The sequence below is a fragment of the Pseudophryne corroboree genome (genome assembly GCF_028390025.1).
Source record: "Pseudophryne corroboree isolate aPseCor3 chromosome 3 unlocalized genomic scaffold, aPseCor3.hap2 SUPER_3_unloc_4, whole genome shotgun sequence".
NCBI lineage: Eukaryota > Metazoa > Chordata > Amphibia > Anura > Myobatrachidae > Pseudophryne > Pseudophryne corroboree.
Genome location: NW_026967530.1, coordinates 1,176,191 through 1,195,185, shown reverse-complemented (window position 1 = coordinate 1,195,185; position 18,995 = coordinate 1,176,191).

Below are 18,995 nucleotides of genomic sequence, written 5' to 3'. Positions count from 1 at the left end.
GTCATGGCAACCGGGAGACAAGTGCTAGTGGAGTAACCTGAGCGCAGCTGATACTCCGGTTCGGGTCTTTTGCTGTGCAGTGGTTATAGGCTCTGTGCACGGCAGGGGATCCGGTGCTGGTTTTTGTGCTCACAGTCTGTGAGGTCTGAGTGGGGCGTGGACAGCACCTGCTTTATAAGGCCTCTTTGCAGGGTATGCAGATGCTGCTGAATCTTTGTTGGTTAGTCAGTTCATGAAAGTTAGCCAGTACTGTGTAGCTTTGTATTTGTTTGTTGCTTACTGCAATTAGGCCTGGGGATTTGGTATTACACTCTGCCAATCCAGACCTAGCAGTAAGACTGGAGTCAGTCGTTCAGCTTGCTGGGGTTCTGTTACTACTCTGTGAACTTAGCAAGTTTGCGGCTGTATTCTAAGACTTGCCTGTCTAATCCTGTCTCACTGTGCTAGGTGTCAGGGGTCAGTTTAGTGGCAGTAAGCTAAAACCTGTGCACTGCAAGTGAGAAATAGGATTGTGGAGACTCTCCTTGTGTCTATCATTCCATCTCTGACCAAGGAGTTTACTGCCACACCCGTTGGTAACCCTTTAGGGTTTTGCTGTTGCCCTTAGCAACAGCATTTCGGGTTCTCTACGTATTAAAACACAACATCTTGCTTTTTCCATCTTAGCAGTTCTAATACAAGGGAGATACCCAGTTCCTTAGCCTCTGGGCTTCTCTGTTCACTTTGTGTGTATTTTGTTACCCTATCACCTTCTGTGTACGTTATGTCATTTTCCCCAGTTTGTCTGTGAGTCCATTTGTTTTGCATAACAGTTCAAACACCAGTACATTCCTGCAGACACTGGAGTGCATAACAGTTCTGACACCAGTACTTTCCTGCAGGCACTGGTGTGCATAACATATTCAGCAGCCTAATACTCCTGTTGAAATTTTGTGGGAATATGGAGCATACCCCTCAAAATACGTTGCAACAGGTGGTCGATCAGGTGAAGGTCCTGACTCGACAATTTAATGATTTGTCCATTAAAATGCACACCTCCCAGGCTGCTGGCGGAGCTCCCGCAGCAGCAGCACCTGCAGGGGTTAAGGAGCCGAAAGTAAATCTCCCGGATCGTTTTTCTGGAGATCGCTCGCAGTTCTTTTGTTTCAAGGAGAGCTGCAAGCTATACTTCCGGCTTAGGCCTCAGTCTTCTGGGTCGGAGATTCAGCGGGTGGGCATAGTGATTTCCTTGCTACAAGGAGACCCACAGGTCTGGGCATATGGGTTGCAGCCTGACTGTCCGTCGCTTATAAGTGTTGATGCTTTTTTTACGGTACTGGGCATGTTGTATGATGACCCTGACAAGACGGCCTCAGCCGAGGCACAGATTTCGATCCTTAAGCAAGGGCGAAGGCCAGTTGAGGTTTACTGTACGGAGTTTCGGAGGTTGGCCCATGATACCCAGTGGAATGACCCAGCCCTGAGACACCAGTACCGAAGAGGTCTTTCTAACCAGATAAAGGACCAACTGGTACAATATCCCTTGCCTGATAGCTTGGATCAGCTCATGCAGTTATCTATCCGGGTGGATAGACGGCTGAGAGAGCGTAGGCTTGAAAGGGAGACTGAGATTTCCTTCCTTCCCAAGGGAACCTCAGACTCTGAGGAATTTTCTGAGGAGCCTATGCAGATTGGGGCTACCCGCCTCTCCTCGCGTGAGAAGACGCGGAGGAGACAGCAGGGGTTGTGTCTGTACTGTGGGAATAAAGGTCATGTGGTAGTATCATGCCCAGAAAAGCCAGAAAACTTCAGGGCCTGAGGGTGATGGGAAATATCCTGTCAGGCCAGAAGTCAGAATTTCCCAAGAAGACTTTTATCATTCCGGTGACCTTGAAGATCCTCGGTCAAACTGTCAAGACTGAGGCCTTTGTGGACAGTGGGGCCGACGGGGTTTTTATGGACCGCCAATTCGCCCTAAAACACTCTGTTCCCTTAGTACCCTTGGCATTGGAAATTGAGATTTGTGGGTTAAACGGGGAACCATTATCCCAAGGTAAAATTACCTCTTGCACTAGCCAGATTTCTTTGTTTATTGGAGCCACACACTCTGAAAAATTGTCCTTTTATGTGACTGTCTGTACTTTTGCCCCATTGGTGTTGGGGTTGCCCTGGTTAAGGGCCCACAATCCTCAATTTGACTGGGTCTCTGGGGAGATTCTTAGTTGGGGTACTGATTGTTTCAGGAGTTGCTTGAGCCTTCCAGTCAGGCTCTCGCAGCTAAGTTTGCCAGGATTGCCAGGGTGTTATGCAGATTTTGCGGACGTGTTCTCCAAAAAAGTTGCAGAGGTACTACCTCCCCATCGCCCCTATGACTGTGCCATTGATTTGTTGCCAAATGCTAAGCTTCCCAAGAGCAGGTTGTACTCCCTGTCACGTCCTGAGACTCAGGCTATGGCAGAGTACATTCAGGAGAACTTGGCTAGGGGATTTATCAGACCTTCACAGTCTCCAGTTGGGTCGGGGTTCTTCTTTGTGGGTAAAAAGGACGGTTCGTTGCGACCCTGCATCGACTTCAGGGAATTGAACCGTATCACGATTAAAAACTCATACCCACTGCCTCTCATTTCGGTCTTGTTTGACCAGCTTCGTACTGCCACCATTTTTTCTAAGATTGACCTACGCGGTGCGTACAATCTAATCCGAATAAGAGAGGGGGATGAATGGAAGACTGCCTTTAATACCCACTCAGGGCATTATGAATATTTGGTGATGCCTTTTGGGCTCTGTAATGCCCCGGCAGTCTTCCAGGATTTCATGAATGATGTGCTCAGGGAATATTTGGATAGATTCTTAGTTGTATACTTAGATGACATCCTAATCTTCTCCCATTCCCTGGAGGAACATCGGAAGCATGTACGCTTAGTCCTCCAGAAACTCAGAGACCACCGGCTTGGGGCGAAGCTGGAGAAGTGCGAATTTGAAGTTCAGCAAATCGCATTTCTAGGATATATTATCTCCCCAGAAGGTTTCCAAATGGAGGGTTCCAAGGTACAGGCAGTCCTGGATTGGGTGCAGCCCACTAGTTTGAAGGCGCTTCAGCGTTTCCTGGGCTTTGCGAATTTTTATAGACGATTTATCGCTGGATTTTCGTCTATAGTGGGCCCTTGGTGGCACTCACTAAGAAAGGGGCGGATGTTGCTCACTGGTCTTGTGAGGCTAAAGCGGCTTTTGCCCGTCTCAAAAGGGCATTTGTTTCGGCCAAGGTGCTGCGACACCCAGATCCAGAGCGTCCTTTTGTGGTGGAGGTGGATGCCTCTGAGATGGGTATTGGGGCAGTGCTTTCTCAGATGGGAGTGTCTGATAATCGCCTTCATCCCTGTGCTTACTTTTCCCGTAAATTTTCGCCTGCCGAGATGAATTATGACGTGGGTAACCGGGAATTGTTGGCTATTAAGGATGCATTCGAGGAGTGGAGACACTGGCTTGAGGGGGCTAAGTTTGTGGTCTCAATTCTCACTGACCATAAGAATCTGGCATATTTAGAGTCAGCAAAGCGTCTCAATGCCAGGCAGGCACGATGGGCTTTGTTTTTTGCTCGCTTCAATTTTTTGATAACATATCGCCCTTGGTCAAAAAACATCAAGGCTGATGCGCTCTCGCGGAGTTTTGCTCCAATCCAGGAGACCACCGAGGAGCCGTTGCCCATTGTTTCCCCATCATGTATTAAAGTGGGCATTACCCAGGACCTCTTATCATTAGTCCTTAGAGCACAGGAGCAGGCTCCTCCAGACCTTCCGGTAGGTCTTTTGTTTGTGCCTCCTAGGTTAAGACAGCGAGTGTTCCTGGAATTCCATGCCAAGAAGTCGGCAGGTCACCCGGGTATTGCCAGAACTCGGGAGTTGCTATCTAGGGCGGTGTGGTGGCCCTCGGTGGCTAAGGATGTGGATCAGTGGGTTCGGGCATGGGACATCTGTGCCCGAAATAAGACTCCTAGAGGGGTTCCTGTTGGCCCATTACATCCACTCTCTATCCCATCTAAGCCATGGACCCACATTTCAATGGATTTTGTGGTGGACTTGCCCAAATCCTCGGGGATGACAGCCATCTGGGTTGTCGTTGACAGGTTTTCGAAGATGGCGCACTTCGTTCCACTGGTTGGGCTGCCATCAGCCAGACGCCTGTCTGAATTATTTATGCTGCATGTTGTGCGTCTCCACGGGTTGCCACTTGATGTGGTCTCTGACCGCGGATCCCAGTTTGTGGCCAAATTCTGGAGGGCATTTTGTTCCGATCTCCAGATTTCTGTCAGCTTGTCGTCAGGCTACCATCCGCAGTCTAATGGGCAGACTGAAAGGGTGAACCAGTCCTTGGAGCAGTTCCTCAGGTGTTATGTCTCCAAGTGTCAGACTGACTGGGTTGCTCATCTGTCCATGGCGGAGTTTGCCTATAACAACACGGCTCACTCTGCTACAGGGATCTCTCCCTTCCTTTGTGTGTATGGGCATCATCCTAAGGCCAATTCTTTTGACCCCCTGGACTCCACGCCTGGTGGTTCCTTTGTGGTTTCGGTCCTTAGAGGTATTTGGCGGAAAGTGAAGAAAGCCCTTGTGTCTGTGTCATTAGTGACCAAAAGGGTTTTTGATAAGCGGAAAAGACCCTGCAGCTTCAAATTAGGAGACTTCGTCTGGTTGTCTACCAAGAATTTGAAGTTGAGACAGCCATCTCATAAGTTAGGCCCCCGGTTCATCGGCCCTTATAAGATCACCAGGGTTATCAATCCGGTGGCATTTCAGTTAGATCTGCCCCGTTCTTTGGGTATCAATAAAACATTTCATTGTTCCCTTTTAAAACGGGCGATTAGTAATCCTTCTTCCAGTGGAAGACCTTCCCCTCTTCTGATACGTGGCCAGAGGGAGTTTGTTGTTGAAAGGATTCTTGACTCCAAGGTGGTTCGGGGTCGGCTGTCATTTTTGGTGCACTGGAAGGGGTATGGCCCGGAGGAGCGGTCGTGGGTGCGCAGTTGTGATCTTCATGCCCCCAGACTGATACGCTCTGTCTTCTCGCAGTTCCCCGATAAACCCGGTGGTAGGGGTTCTTTGACCCCTCGTCAGAGGGGGGGTACTGTTAGGGTCTCCTGCCCTGTGCTGCCACGTCGTCATGGCAACCGGGAGACAAGTGCTAGTGGAGTAACCTGAGCGCAGCTGATACTCCGGTTCGGGTCTTTTGCTGTGCAGTGGTTATAGGCTCTGTGCACGGCAGGGGATCCGGTGCTGGTTTTTGTGCTCACAGTCTGTGAGGTCTGAGTGGGGCGTGGACAGCACCTGCTTTATAAGGCCTCTTTGCAGGGTAAGCAGATGCTGCTGAATCTTTGTTGGTTAGTCAGTTCATGAAAGTTAGCCAGTACTGTGTAGCTTTGTATTTGTTTGTTGCTTACTGCAATTAGGCCTGGGGATTTGGTATTACACTCTGCCAATCCAGACCTAGCAGTAAGACTGGAGTCAGTCGTTTAGCTTGCTGGGGTTCTGTTACTACTCTGTGAACTTAGCAAGTTTGCGGCTGTATTCTAAGACTTGCCTGTCTAATCCTGTCTCACTGTGCTAGGTGTCAGGGGTCAGTTTAGTGGCAGTAAGCTAAAACCTGTGCACTGCAAGTGAGAAATAGGATTGTGGAGACTCTCCTTGTGTCTATCATTCCATCTCTGACCAAGGAGTTTACTGCCACACCCGTTGGTAACCCTTTAGGGTTTTGCTGTTGCCCTTAGCAACAGCATTTCGGGTTCTCTACGTATTAAAACACAACATCTTGCTTTTTCCATCTTAGCAGTTCTAATACAAGGGAGATACCCAGTTCCTTAGCCTCTGGGCTTCTCTGTTCACTTTGTGTGTATTTTGTTACCCTATCACCTTCTGTGTACGTTATGTCATTTTCCCCAGTTTGTCTGTGAGTCCATTTGTTTTGCATAACAGTTCAAACACCAGTACATTCCTGCAGACACTGGAGTGCATAACAGTTCTGACACCAGTACTTTCCTGCAGGCACTGGTGTGCATAACAGGCGGGACGCCATCATGTCCACCTGTGGACGTTCCCATTGATTTACAATCATTTGGAAGACTTCTGGATGAAGTCCCCACTCTCCCGGGTGGAGGTCGTGCCTGCTGAGAAAGTCTGCTTCCCAGTTGTCCACTCCCAGAATGAACACTGCTGACAGTGCTAGTACATGATTTTCCACCCATCGGAGAATCCTTGTGGCTTCTGCCATTGCCATCCTGTTTCTTGTGCCGCCCTGTCGATTTACATGGGCGACAGCCGTGATGTTGTCTGACTGGATCAGCACCGGCTGGTGTAGGAGCAGGGATTTTGCTTGACTTAGGGCATTGTAAATGGCCCTTAGTTCCAGAATATTTATGTGTAGGGAAGTCTCCTGACTCGACCACAGTCCTTGGAAGTTTCTTCCCTGTGTGACTGCCCCCCAGCCTCGAAGGCTGGCATCCGTGGTCACCAGGACCCAGTCCTGTATGCCGAATCTTCGGCCCTCTAGAAGATGAGCACTTTGCAGCCACCACAGCAGAGACACCCTGGTCCTTGGAGACAGGGTTATTAAGCGATGCATCTGAAGATGCGATCCGGACCATTTGTCCAACAGGTCCCACTGAAAGATTCTGGCATGGAACCTGCCGAAGGGAATTGCTTCGTAAGAAGCTACCATCTTTCCCAGGACTCGCGTGCAGTGATGCACTGATACCTGTTTTGGTTTTAGGAGGTCTCTGAGATGACAACTCCTTGGCTTTTTCTTCCGGGAGAAACACTTTTTTCTGGACTGTATCCAGAATCATACCCAGGAACAGTAGACGTGTCGTCGGAACCAGCTGTGACTTTGGGATATTCAGAATCCAGCCGTGCTGTCGTAGCACCTCCTGAGCTAGTGCTACTCCCACCAACAACTGTTCCTTGGACCTCGCCTTTAGTAGGAGATCGTCCAAGTACGGGATAATTAAAACTCCCTTCTTTCGAAGGAGTATCATCATTTCCGCCATAACCTTGGTAAATACCCTCGGTGCCGTGGACAGTCCAAACGGCAGCGTCTGGAATTGGTAATGGCAATCCTGTACCACAAATCTGAGGTACTCCTGGTGAGGATGGTAAATGGGGACATGCAGGTAAGCATCCTTGATGTCCAGGGATACCATGCAATCCCCCTCGTCCAGGCTTGCAATAACCGCCCTGAGCGATTCCATCTTGAACTTGAATTTTTTTATGAATGTGTTCAAGGATTTCAAATTTAAAATGGGTCTCACCAAACCGTCCGGTTTCGGTACCACAAATAGTGTGGAGTAGTAACCCCGGCCTTGTTGAAGTAGGGGTACTGTGATTATCACCTGCTGGGAATACAGCTTGTGAATTGCCGCTAGCACCGCCTCCCTGTCTGAGGGGCCACTCGGCAAGGCAGATTTTAGGAACCGGTGGGGTGGAGACGCCTCGAATTCCAGTTTGTACCCTTGAGATACTATTTGAAGGATCCAGGGATCCACCTGTGAGCGAGCCCACTGATCGCTGAAATTCTTGAGGCGGCCCCCCACCGTCCCTGGCTCCGCCTGTGGAGCCCCACCGTCATGCGGCGGACTTGGAAGAAGACGCGGGGGAGGACTTTTGCTCCTGGGAACCTGCTGTTTGTTGCAGCCTTTTTCCCCTACCTCTGCCTCTGGACAGAAAAGACCCGCCTTTTCCACGCCTGTTTTTCTGGTTCCGAAAGGACTGAACCTGATAAAACGGGGCCTTCTTAGGCTGTGAGGGGACCTGGGGTAAAAATGCTGACTTCCCAGACGTTGCTGTGGAAACTAGGTCCGAGAGACAATCCCCAAATAATTCCTCACCCTTATAAGGCAAAACTTCCATGTGCCTTTTAGAATCTGCATCTCCTGTCCACTGGCGAGTCCATAAGCCTCTCCTAGCAGCAATGGACAATGCACTTACTTTAGATGCCAGCCGGCAGATTTCCCTCTGTGCATATATAAGACTGAGTCTTTAATATGGTCTATGGTTAGCAGAATCGTGTCTCTGTCTAGTGTGTCAATATTTTCTGACAGGACATCTGACCATGCAGCGGCAGCACTGCACATCCACGCTGACGCAATAGCTGGTCTAAGTATAATGCCTGAGTGTGTGTATACAGACTTCAGGATCGCCTCCTGCTTTCTATCAGCAGGTTCCTTAAGGGCGGCCGTATCCGGAGAGGGTAGTGCCACCTTTTTTGACAAACGTGTGAGCGCTTTATCCACCCTAGGAGGTGTTTCCCAACGTGACCTATCCTCTGGCGGGAAAGGGAACGCCATTAGTACCTTCTTAGGAATTACCAATTTTTTTTATCAGGGAAGGCCCACGCTTCTTCACACACTTCATTTAATTCTTCTGATGGGGGAAAAACTACGGGTAGTTTTTTCTCCCCAAACATAATACCCTTTTTTATGGTACCTGGATTTACATCAGAAATGTGTAACACCTCTTTCATTGCCTCAATCATGCAGTGAATGGCCTTAGTAGGCATTAGATTAGACTCATCGTCGTCGACACTGGTGTCAGTATCCGTGTCGACATCTGTGTCTGCCATCTGAGGTAGCGGGCGTTTTAGAGCCCCTGATGACCTTTGAGACGCCTGGGCAGGCACGACCTGAGAAGCCGGCTGTCCCACATTTGGCATGTCGTCAAATTTCTTATATAAAGAGTCTAAACGTGCACTCATTTCTCTCCATAAGCCCATCCACTCAGGTGTCTGCCCCGCAGGGGGTGACATCCCTTCTAAAGGCATCTGCTCCGCCTCCACATCATTATCCTCATCAAACATGTCGACACAGCCATACCGACACACCGCACACACACCGGGGATGCTCTAACAGAGGACAGGACCCAGAGAAGCCCTTTGGGGAGACAGAGTGAGAGTATGCCAGCACACACCAGAGCGCTATATAATGCAGGGACTAACTGAGTTATGTCCCTTATAGCTGCTTTTCTCTATATTATATGTATAGCACCCAAATTTAGTGCCCCCCCTCTCTTTTTTACCCTTTCTGGAGTTGCAGACTGCAGGGGAGAGCCAGGGAGCTTCCTTCCAGCGGAGCTGTGAGGGAAAAATGGCGCCAGTGTGCTGAGGGAGATAGCTCCGCCCCTTTTCCGCTGACTATTCTCCCGCTTTTTTCTGGAATCTGGCAGGGGTATTTACCACATATATAGCATCTGGGGCTATATATTGTGGTATTTATGCCAGCCAAGGTGTTTTTATTGCTGCTCAGGGCGCCCCCCCCCCCAGCGCCCTGCACCCTCAGTGACCGGAGTGTGAAGTGTGTATGAGGAGCAATGGCGCACAGCTGCAGTGCTGTGCGCCACCTTGGTGAAGACTGATGTCTTCTGCCGCCGATTTTCCGGACTTCTTCTTGCTTCTGGCTCTGTAAGGGGGACGGCGGCGCGGCCCCGGGACCGAACACCAAGGCTGGGCCTGCGGTCGATCCCTCTGGAGCTAATGGTGTCCAGTAGCCTAAGAAGCCCAATCCGGCTGCAAGCAGGCGAATTCGCTTCTTCTCCCCTTAGTCCCTCGCTGCAGTGAGCCTGTTGCCAGCAGGTCTCACTGAAAATAAAAAACCTATTTCTAAACTTTCTTTCTCTAAAGGCTCAGGAGAGCCCCTAGTGTGCATCCAACCTCGGCTGGGCACAAGATCTAACTGAGGCTTGGAGGAGGGTCATAGTGGGAGGAGCCAGTGCACACCAGGTAGTCATATTTCTTTCTAGAGTGCCCAGCCTCCTTCGGAGCCCGCTATTCCCCATGGTCCTTTCGGAGTTCCCAGCATCCACTAGGACGTCAGAGAAAAGAACGGTATCCAACCGGTTAAAATGACTGCATCCCACAAAAGAATGCGTAATCAACCGTTGTGAGGGAACATATCTCAAGAAGGTACTTATCCGTGACTTACCCGTGGTATCTGCTGAGATTAACTTAACAAAGCCATCCCCAAACACTGGTTACACTTTCATAGGGAAGATACTCCAGTATCTCTTGGAGTCAGCCTCAGCATTCCCTTGGTGAATCCACAACGCCCTCCTAGCCATCGAATTGGCCCGCGAACCCAAGAGTCCCATACTTCTTGTAGTCGCACGGCAGCCTGCTACAATGTTCTAGAGAAGACCCAACTTAAGAAATATCCCCTCTCTCTCTAGGGTAATTCTATCGGATGCCAAGGTAACCGACCATTTCTGAATGCAAGCACTCCCCCATGCGTATGTAATGCAAATATCATCAAAGCATATAATTAAAATATCACTTAGCTTCCTGTATACGATTCTTTGTGACAGGGCCCCGTTCAGACCAGGAGTTGACTTTCACTTTATTCTATCCACTGCGGGAAAACAATAAACACTCGGACTCCTCATGAGGATTTGAGACCATCTCGTCACGGCTGACCTAGAGCTTTATCAACAGAGCGACCAGCACATGAGAAGGAATAACTTTACTTCAGCATTCATTAGAAATTGTAATAGGAATATACATATTCTAATACACATATACACACATATCCTATATATATATATATATATATATATATATATATACATACAGTGGGGATTGAAAGTTTGGGCACCCCAGGCAAAAATTCATTTTAATGTGCAAAAAGAAGCCAAGGAAAGATGGAAAAATCTCCAAAGGGCATCAAATTACAGATTAGACATTCTTATAACATGTCAAAAAAAAGTTTGATTTTATTTCCATCATTTATACTTTCAAAAGAACAGAAAACAAAAAATGGAGTCTGCAAAAGTTTGGGCACCCTGCAGAGTTAATACCTTGTACTGCCCCCTTTGGCAAATATCACAGCTTGTAAACGCTTTTTGTAGCCAGCCAAGAGTATTTCAATTCTTGTTTGAGGTATCTTCGCCCATTCTTCCTTACAAAAGTCTTCCAGTTCTTTGAGATTCCTGGACTGTCTGTGACGCACTGCTCTTTTAAGGTCTATCCATAGATTTTCAACTATGTTGAGGTCAGGAGATTGTGAAGGCCATGGCAGAACTTTCAGTTTTACGCCTCTTGATGTAATCCACCGTGGATTTTGAGGTGTGTTTAGGATTATTATCCATTTGTAGAAGCCAGCCTCTCTTTAACTTCAGCTTTTTCACAGATGGCATCAAGTTAGCGTCCAAAATTTGCTGGAATCTTATTGAATCCATTTTTCCTTCTACTCGTGAATGTTCCCTGTGCCACTGGCTGCAATACAACCCCAAAGCATGATTGATCCACCCCCATGCTTAACAGTTGGACAGAGGTTCTTTTCATTAAATTCTGTGCCCTTCCTTCTCCAAACGTACCTTTGCTCATTGCGGCCAAAAAGTTCGATTTTAACCTTATTGGTCCACAGAACTTTATTCCAAAATGCATCAGGCTTGTCTATATGTTCATTTGCAAACTTCAAACGCTGATTTTTGTGGTGAGGACGTAGAAGAGGTTTTCTTCTGATGATTTTTCCATGAAGACCATATTTTTACAAGTATCTCTTTATAGTGGAATAGTGTACCACAACTTCAGTGTCTGCCAGATCTTCCTGGAGGGATCGTGCAGTCACACGTGGATTTTGACTTGCTTTTCTCACAATCCTGCGATTAACTTCCACTGTTCCTGATGACTGTCATTTCTTAATTACATTACGAACAGAGGATATGGGCATCTGATAACGCTTTGCTTTCTTCTTATAGCCTTCTGCTTTGTGAGCGTCAATTATTCTTAGTTTCAGTGTTCTACACAACTGCTTAGAGGAACCCATGGTGCTGATTGTTGGAGCAAGGTCAGATGAGTCTGGGCTTTTAAAACCTTTGAGATTGACATCACCTGGTCTTTCCAGACGATGATTGAGAACAATCCATGACACTGCCAGGTCTCAGCTGTCCAAAGGGGGCAGTACAAGGTATTAACTCTGCAGGGTGGCCAAACTTTTGCAGACACCATTTTTTGTTTTCTGTTCTTTTGATAGTGTAAATGATGGAAATAAAATCAAACTTTTTTTGACATGTTATAAGAATGTCTAATCTGTAATTTGATGCCTTTTGGAGATTTTTCCATCTTTCCTTGGCTTCTCTTAGGTTTTCTCTTAGGTTCTCTCCAGTTAATTTTTTCCCTCCTTGTATCAGAGGCGTAGCGTGGACACATGACACCCAGAGCAGGGTCATGTCACGGTGCCCCCACCCACCACCACCCATACATACATACATACATACAATTCACACACATTTTGGCACAGACATACATAAACACACAAATACAGTATACACAGATAGATATATATATATATACACACACACACACACACACAAACATACACATATACTCACACAATTCTCACCAAGTGGGCAGCAGCAGAGCAGCTCCTCATTCTAAGCTGGAGGGGCGGAGCTTCTATGTGATTGACAGGCTGGGCCTCCGTGGGTAGAAGGAAAGGAGTGAGGAAAGGGTGACTACCACACTGCCTGCATTTTCCAGATCACTGAATGCAGATACCTGACAGCCAGGAAGCATCTTCTGACAAGCCTCCAATACTCCCCTCTTCCCCAACAACACACCACACTTCACTGCACTGGACTCTCAGCACTGCAATCAGTGACATGGAACAAGCAGGCAGTGTGGTGGGCACCCCTTCCCTCTCTTCTAGTTATCTCCTCCTACTCGGAGATCCCGGCTCTCAGCTGTGTTACAGGGAGCCGTGGTCTTCTGTCCCCAGCAGCGCCTCGAGCTCCAATTACTCCACCCTCCCTATGCATCTGGATATAAGTGATGTCACTATAAAGTTCCCAGATCCCCTCATCTCCCCAGTCGTGTCCCTGTATTATTACTATAGATATATAAGTGATGTCACTGTGACACTCCCAGATCCCCTCACCTTCCCAGTCAAGTCCCTGTATTATTACTATTGACATAAGTAATGTCACAGAGACACTCCCAGATCACCTCACCTCCCCAGTCATGTCCCTGTATTATTACTATAGATATAAGTGATGTCACTGTGACACTCCCAGATCCCATCACCTCCCCAACTCATGTCCCTATATTATTACTATAGATATAAGTGATATCACTGTGACACTACCAGATCCCCTCACCTCCCCAGTCATGTCTCTGTATTATTACTATAGCTATGTGATGTCAATGTGACGCTCCCAGATCCCCTCACATCCCCAGTCATGTCCCTGTATTATTATTATTATAGATATAAGTGATGTCACTGTAACATTCCCAGATCCCCTCATCTCCCCAGTCATGTCCCTGTATTATTACTATAGATAAGTGATGTCACTGTGACACTCCCAGATCCCCTCACCTCTCCAGTCATGTCCCTGTATTAAAACTATTGACATAAGTAATGTCACTGTGACACTCCCAGATCTCCTTACCTCCCGAGCTCCACTTGTCCACCCTCCCTACGCCCCTGCCTAGTATGTCCTCTTTCTATATTCCAGGTACCAGATTCGCACATAGGTAAACGATTTACCAAAAAGGGAGGCCAAGTTGAGGAACTTTTTAAAGTAGCCCCCGAGAGTGGAATCTTCAATATTTCGAAAGTAGAATTACTTCCTTTAGAGAAACAAGTTCTTAAAAAGGGTCTTTCATATGCGCCATCTTGTGGCTTGAATAAAGTAAATACATAGATAGATCTTAACCTGTATGTTAGGAACTTGACATTAAAAAGGCATTATATAAAAAAAGATGATGCAGTAATAAAAAACTGGAATAATACTATACAGGATTCTGGACTCAAATTAAAATAGACCTCTTATCCCTTAGAACCAAAGGGCCCTTATATTGAAATGTTTAGTCAAATGATGAAGAAGGAGATAGAGAGCCTGAACACATCGGTAAGGAACAACACTAAAAATCTTAGCAAAGCCGAATTAGGGGCCTTAAGGAACCTTTCTTCAAATCAAAATATAGTGATTAAGAGGGGTGATTAAGGGGGTGGGATAGTAATTATGGATCGGGAGTACCATGAGGAGGAAGCTTATAGACTTCTTGGTGATGTTAATTCATATATAAAGTTGAAAAAAGATCCCACCAGTGTCTTCTAGAATTCTCTAGAATTGGAACAGATTCTCAAAGAAGGAATTTCCAATAAGTGTATTAATTTAAATGAATTTCATTATTTGCCAAATCGACATCCAAAGATGGAGACTTTTTATCATATCCCAAAAATCCCTAAAGACCTATCCCACCCCCCTGGTCTTCCAATTGTCAGTGGCATTGGATCACTGACATCAAGGGTGTCTGAATACGTTGACAACTGTATTAAAAAAATATATACCCACCCTTGAATCCTATATTCAAGACTCAACTCAAGTGTTACAAATAAAAGGTGATCTACAATGGGCAGAATCTTATAAGTGGTGTTCAATGGATGTACAATCGCTCTGTACATCTATTCTTCACGATAAGGGGATTTCGGCTGTAGAACGTATATTAAGAAATGACCCTGAGGTGATTGAGTCTAAGATTCGTGTGTCAATGTCTTGAATTTGTCTTAAAAGCCAATTACTTCGCTTTTCTTGAGGCATGGTACCAGCAGGTGTGTGGATCAGCCATAAGCCAATATCTATATGGGACAGTGGGAACAGAATATCATGAGTGGGGCTGCAAAGGATAAGATCGTGTTGTACAAAAGGTACATAGACGACGTCCTGATAGTATGGAATAGTCCGAGTGGGTTGACTTTTTAGAAGCGATTAATGCCAATACCTTCAACCTACGCTTCACAGGGACATTCAATCCCGTCCATTTAGAATTTTTGGATGTAGTGCCTAGCACCGAAAATTTCCCCAAGACAGGTCTTCGAGAAACATTCACCCATTTTAAGAACGTGGATAGCAACAGCTATTTGGAGGATACCAGCTGCAACCTGCCCCAATGGAAAGAAAATATCACCTATTTACAATTTTTGAGGTTAAGAAGAAATTGTTCTCACATGGTCAAATTTGACGAACAGGCTGAGATATATAAAAAGAGGTTCGCTGAGAGAGGGTTCCCCGAGGACTTAATAGAATCAGCTAAAGAAAAAGCGAAGACTAAAGATAAAATCACTTCTTGTGTATAAAAGAAAAAAAGGATGTAGAATATAAGAGAATCTTTTGTCCATTTGTAACACAATTTAGTTCAGGACATCGGGAATTAGAAAATGGCCAAGAAAAACTGGCACATATGGTTGTTGGATCAAATTCTAGGTCCAAAACGGCCTAAAAACACCCGATATCATAGTATACCACGTCATTTTAGTGAACATCATGGTGCTGATCCAGATTCTCTGAGATTTATTGGGATAGAACAGGGCTGGCCAAACCAGTCCTCGAGATCTACCAACAGTCCACATTTTCCAGACCACCTAGCTGGAGCACAGGTGTAGTCATTACTAAGTAAGATGTGCTGCATTCATTCCTAACTGACCATTCTACAGATCTCCAGGAGGCCTGGAGAACATGGACTGTTGGTAGATCTCGAGGACCGGTTTGGCCAGCCCTGGGATAGAACATGTACCAGTGGACAGAAACGGGGGAGTGGGGGAACAGGTACTTCTAAAACGTGAGACCTTCTGGATCCTTTCTTTAGACACTCCAATTCCAGGAGGTCTCAACGAAAATGATGAAATGACCCCGTTTATTAGAGAGAGGTAAAGTCATCTCACTTGTGTGTATCACTTTAAATGATTCCAGTACAGGTTAATGGATCGGTCTTTTTTCCATCTAAGATGTAATACTGCCGTCTCTGTTGTTTCATGTAAAATGCGTCTTTCAGTGAAGACTTAAAGTAAAGGCCCCCGTACACTAGAACGATAATGCCCGATTTCATCCGATTTCGACCTTTTGGGCCGATAAATCCAATGTATCATATGCGATCCTGCCGACCGGCCGGTTCAAGGGAAATCGTATGCTACATGAGGGTTCCGACGTGTCGCTGTAGTGTATGAGGCCCTTTAGATGATGATAAATGGAATGCTCTGATGATGAAACCTGCTAATAGAAGAAGTATGTTCCAGTGGAGTAATTGTTCCAGGTGTCATGATTCATTAAGCTACATCTGTGTGACACCAGTACTATAAATGACAGGCATGACGTCCAGTGGGCCAGCCTCCTGACGAAGCTACATGCAAAACGCGTAGAGGCGTGGCCTGCTAGATGTATCAGCTCCCAAGCTGACCACTGGTTTGTGCCTCCTGGTTGTGTTGGTGTCCCGACGAGCCGCGGTGTTGTTCGGTAAGCCGCTGGTGCAGTGTGAGGTCCCGGAGGTCCTGGTTCCTGGTGCAGCACAGCTCTTACCAGCAGGCAGAGACTGGAGCTGTCCCGGGGTGCCTTCTCCTCCACCCTGCAGCCGGAAGGATCTCCAGCTGTGTTGCTAGGGGAGGAGGAGTTTGGTTTCCGGGACCAGGGTTGACCAGGACTTCCTGGTAGAAGGTAATGCCGGGGGGAGGGAGGGGGTCGGCGTCTGCGGGTTGCGGCGGCAGGCAATAAGAAGCCCATAGGCTTCTATAGGGTATCGCCATCCAAAGATGGCGATACCCTCAGGGGCAATAATGCGGCGGACGGGGTATAGTACATATGAAAATGTGATAAATTGGGGGTTTTATCGCATTTTCCCTTTAGTACATCCCGCCCTTAATGTGGATTCCATCTCACAGTAATTTTATTTGTTAATGTGGATCCTTCGCTAAAGGGATTTTACCTGTTTTAAATAAAAGTGATTTGCACTATGTGCGCCCGCCTCTTTTGTTTCTGTATTTAGAATATATATATATATATATATATATATATATATATACACACATATACATATATACAGCCCATGTATTCCGGCTCTCCATTGAAAAAGAAGTAGCTGCTTCGGGTGCCTTCGTAATAAAATTACATACGCAGCCAATAGACGTGGCACTCCTGGAGTCTTGTCAAATAAATCTCGTGAGTAGGTTTCACGAAACTGCCTACTCACGAGATTTATTTGACAAGACTCCAGGAGTGCCACGTCTATTGGCTGTGTATATATATATATATATATATATACACACACACATACTTTTATATTTCCAATTTGTGCTTATATTCAAATTGCCATATCCATGAGTTATTTTTTTGTATAAAATTTGTATATATATATATATATATATATATATATATTTATAAATGTGTAAGCCCTCACTCACTGACTCCCTACCTCACTGACTCCCTACCTCAGTTGCTCATCACTAATTCTCTGACTTCCCAATACGTCAGGAAGATGAAATGTAACACAGGTATTCTTCAGGTGGGAAATAGGAAAACTACGTAATTAGGATTTTAATAAACCTCCCCTAAGGGTATGAAAAGGGCGATGACATAATGGGATCATTACCGAAGCATGACTTGCGTTGCGTGAACGATAACGCCCAAATGGACAACTGGATCAAAGTTTGGATTCCACATCCAGTGTGTAGAATTTAATAAATTACAAAAACGGTCCCGTCACTTATTACCATATCTGCTACGGGTGCTCCTCGGGTAACGCCACGAACCATGGATCAACATTTACTTACATTCAGATATCTCAAATTTCCATCTCTATAGATTATCAAATTATTAACTCATATTTACAACCGTGACAATCAGACACTCCCGTGCGAGGAACGGGTAGAACAGCTAGTAATATAATAATTAAGAGTGCACCTAGGAGCAGTGCTTTGTATTTCACCTCTGCAAATCATAGAATTTAGATTGTAAGCTCCATTAAGGCAAGTACAGATGTTAAAATAAGAATTTACTTACCGATAATTCTATTTCTCGGAGTCCGTAGTGGATGCTGGGGTTCCTGAAAGGACCATGGGGGATTAGCGGCTCCGCAGGAGACAGGGCACAAAAAGTAAAGCTTTACGATCATGTGGTGTGTACTGGCTCCTCCCCCTATGACCCTCCTCCAAGCCTCAGTTAGGTACTGTGCCCGGACGAGCGTACACAATAAGGAAGGATCTTGAATCCCGGGTAAGACTCATACCAGCCACACCAATCACACTGTACAACCTGTGATCTGAACCCAGTTAACAGTATGATAACAGCGGAGATGGCTCACAACAACAATAACCCGATTTAGTTAACAATAACTATGTACAAGTATTGCAGATAATCCGCATTTGGGATGGGCGCCCAGCATCCACTACGGACTCCGAGAAATAGAATTATTGGTAAGTAAATTCTTATTTTCTCTATCGTCCTAGTGGATGCTGGGGACTCCGTCAGGACCATGGGGATTATACCAAAGCTCCCAAACGGGCGGGAGAGTGCGGATGACCCTGCAGCACCGAATGAGAGAACTCCAGGTCCTCCTCAGCCAGGGTATCAAATTTGTAGAATTTAGCAAACGTGTTTGCCCCTGACCAAGTAACTGCTCGGCAAAGTTGTAAAGCCGAGACCCCTCGGGCAATCGCCCAAGATGAGCCCCCTTCCTTTTGGAATGGGCTTTTACAGACTTTGGCTGTGGCAGGCCTGCCACAGAATGTGTAAACTGAATTGTACTACAAATCCAACGAGCAATCGTCTGCTTAGAAGCAGGAGCACCCAGCTTGTTGGGTGCATACAGGATAAACAGCGAGTCAGATTTTCTGACTCCAGCCGTCCTGGAAACATATATTTTCAGGGCCCTGACTACGTCTAGCAACTTGGAGTCCTCCCAGTCCCTAGTACCCGCAGGCACCACACTAGGCTGGTTCAGGTGAAAAACAGAAAACACCTTAAGGAGAAAATTGAGGACGATTCCTCAATTCTGCCCTGTCAGAATGAAAAATTTTGTAAGGGCTTTATATATGATAAAGCCGCCAATTCTGAGACACGCTTGGCTGAAGCCAGGGCTAATAGCATCGTCACCTTCCATGTGAGATATTTTAAGTCCACAGTGGTGAGTGGTTCAAACCAATGTGACTTTAGGAAACTCAAAACAACATTGAGATCCCAAGGTGCCACTGGAGGCACAAAAGGAGGCTGTAT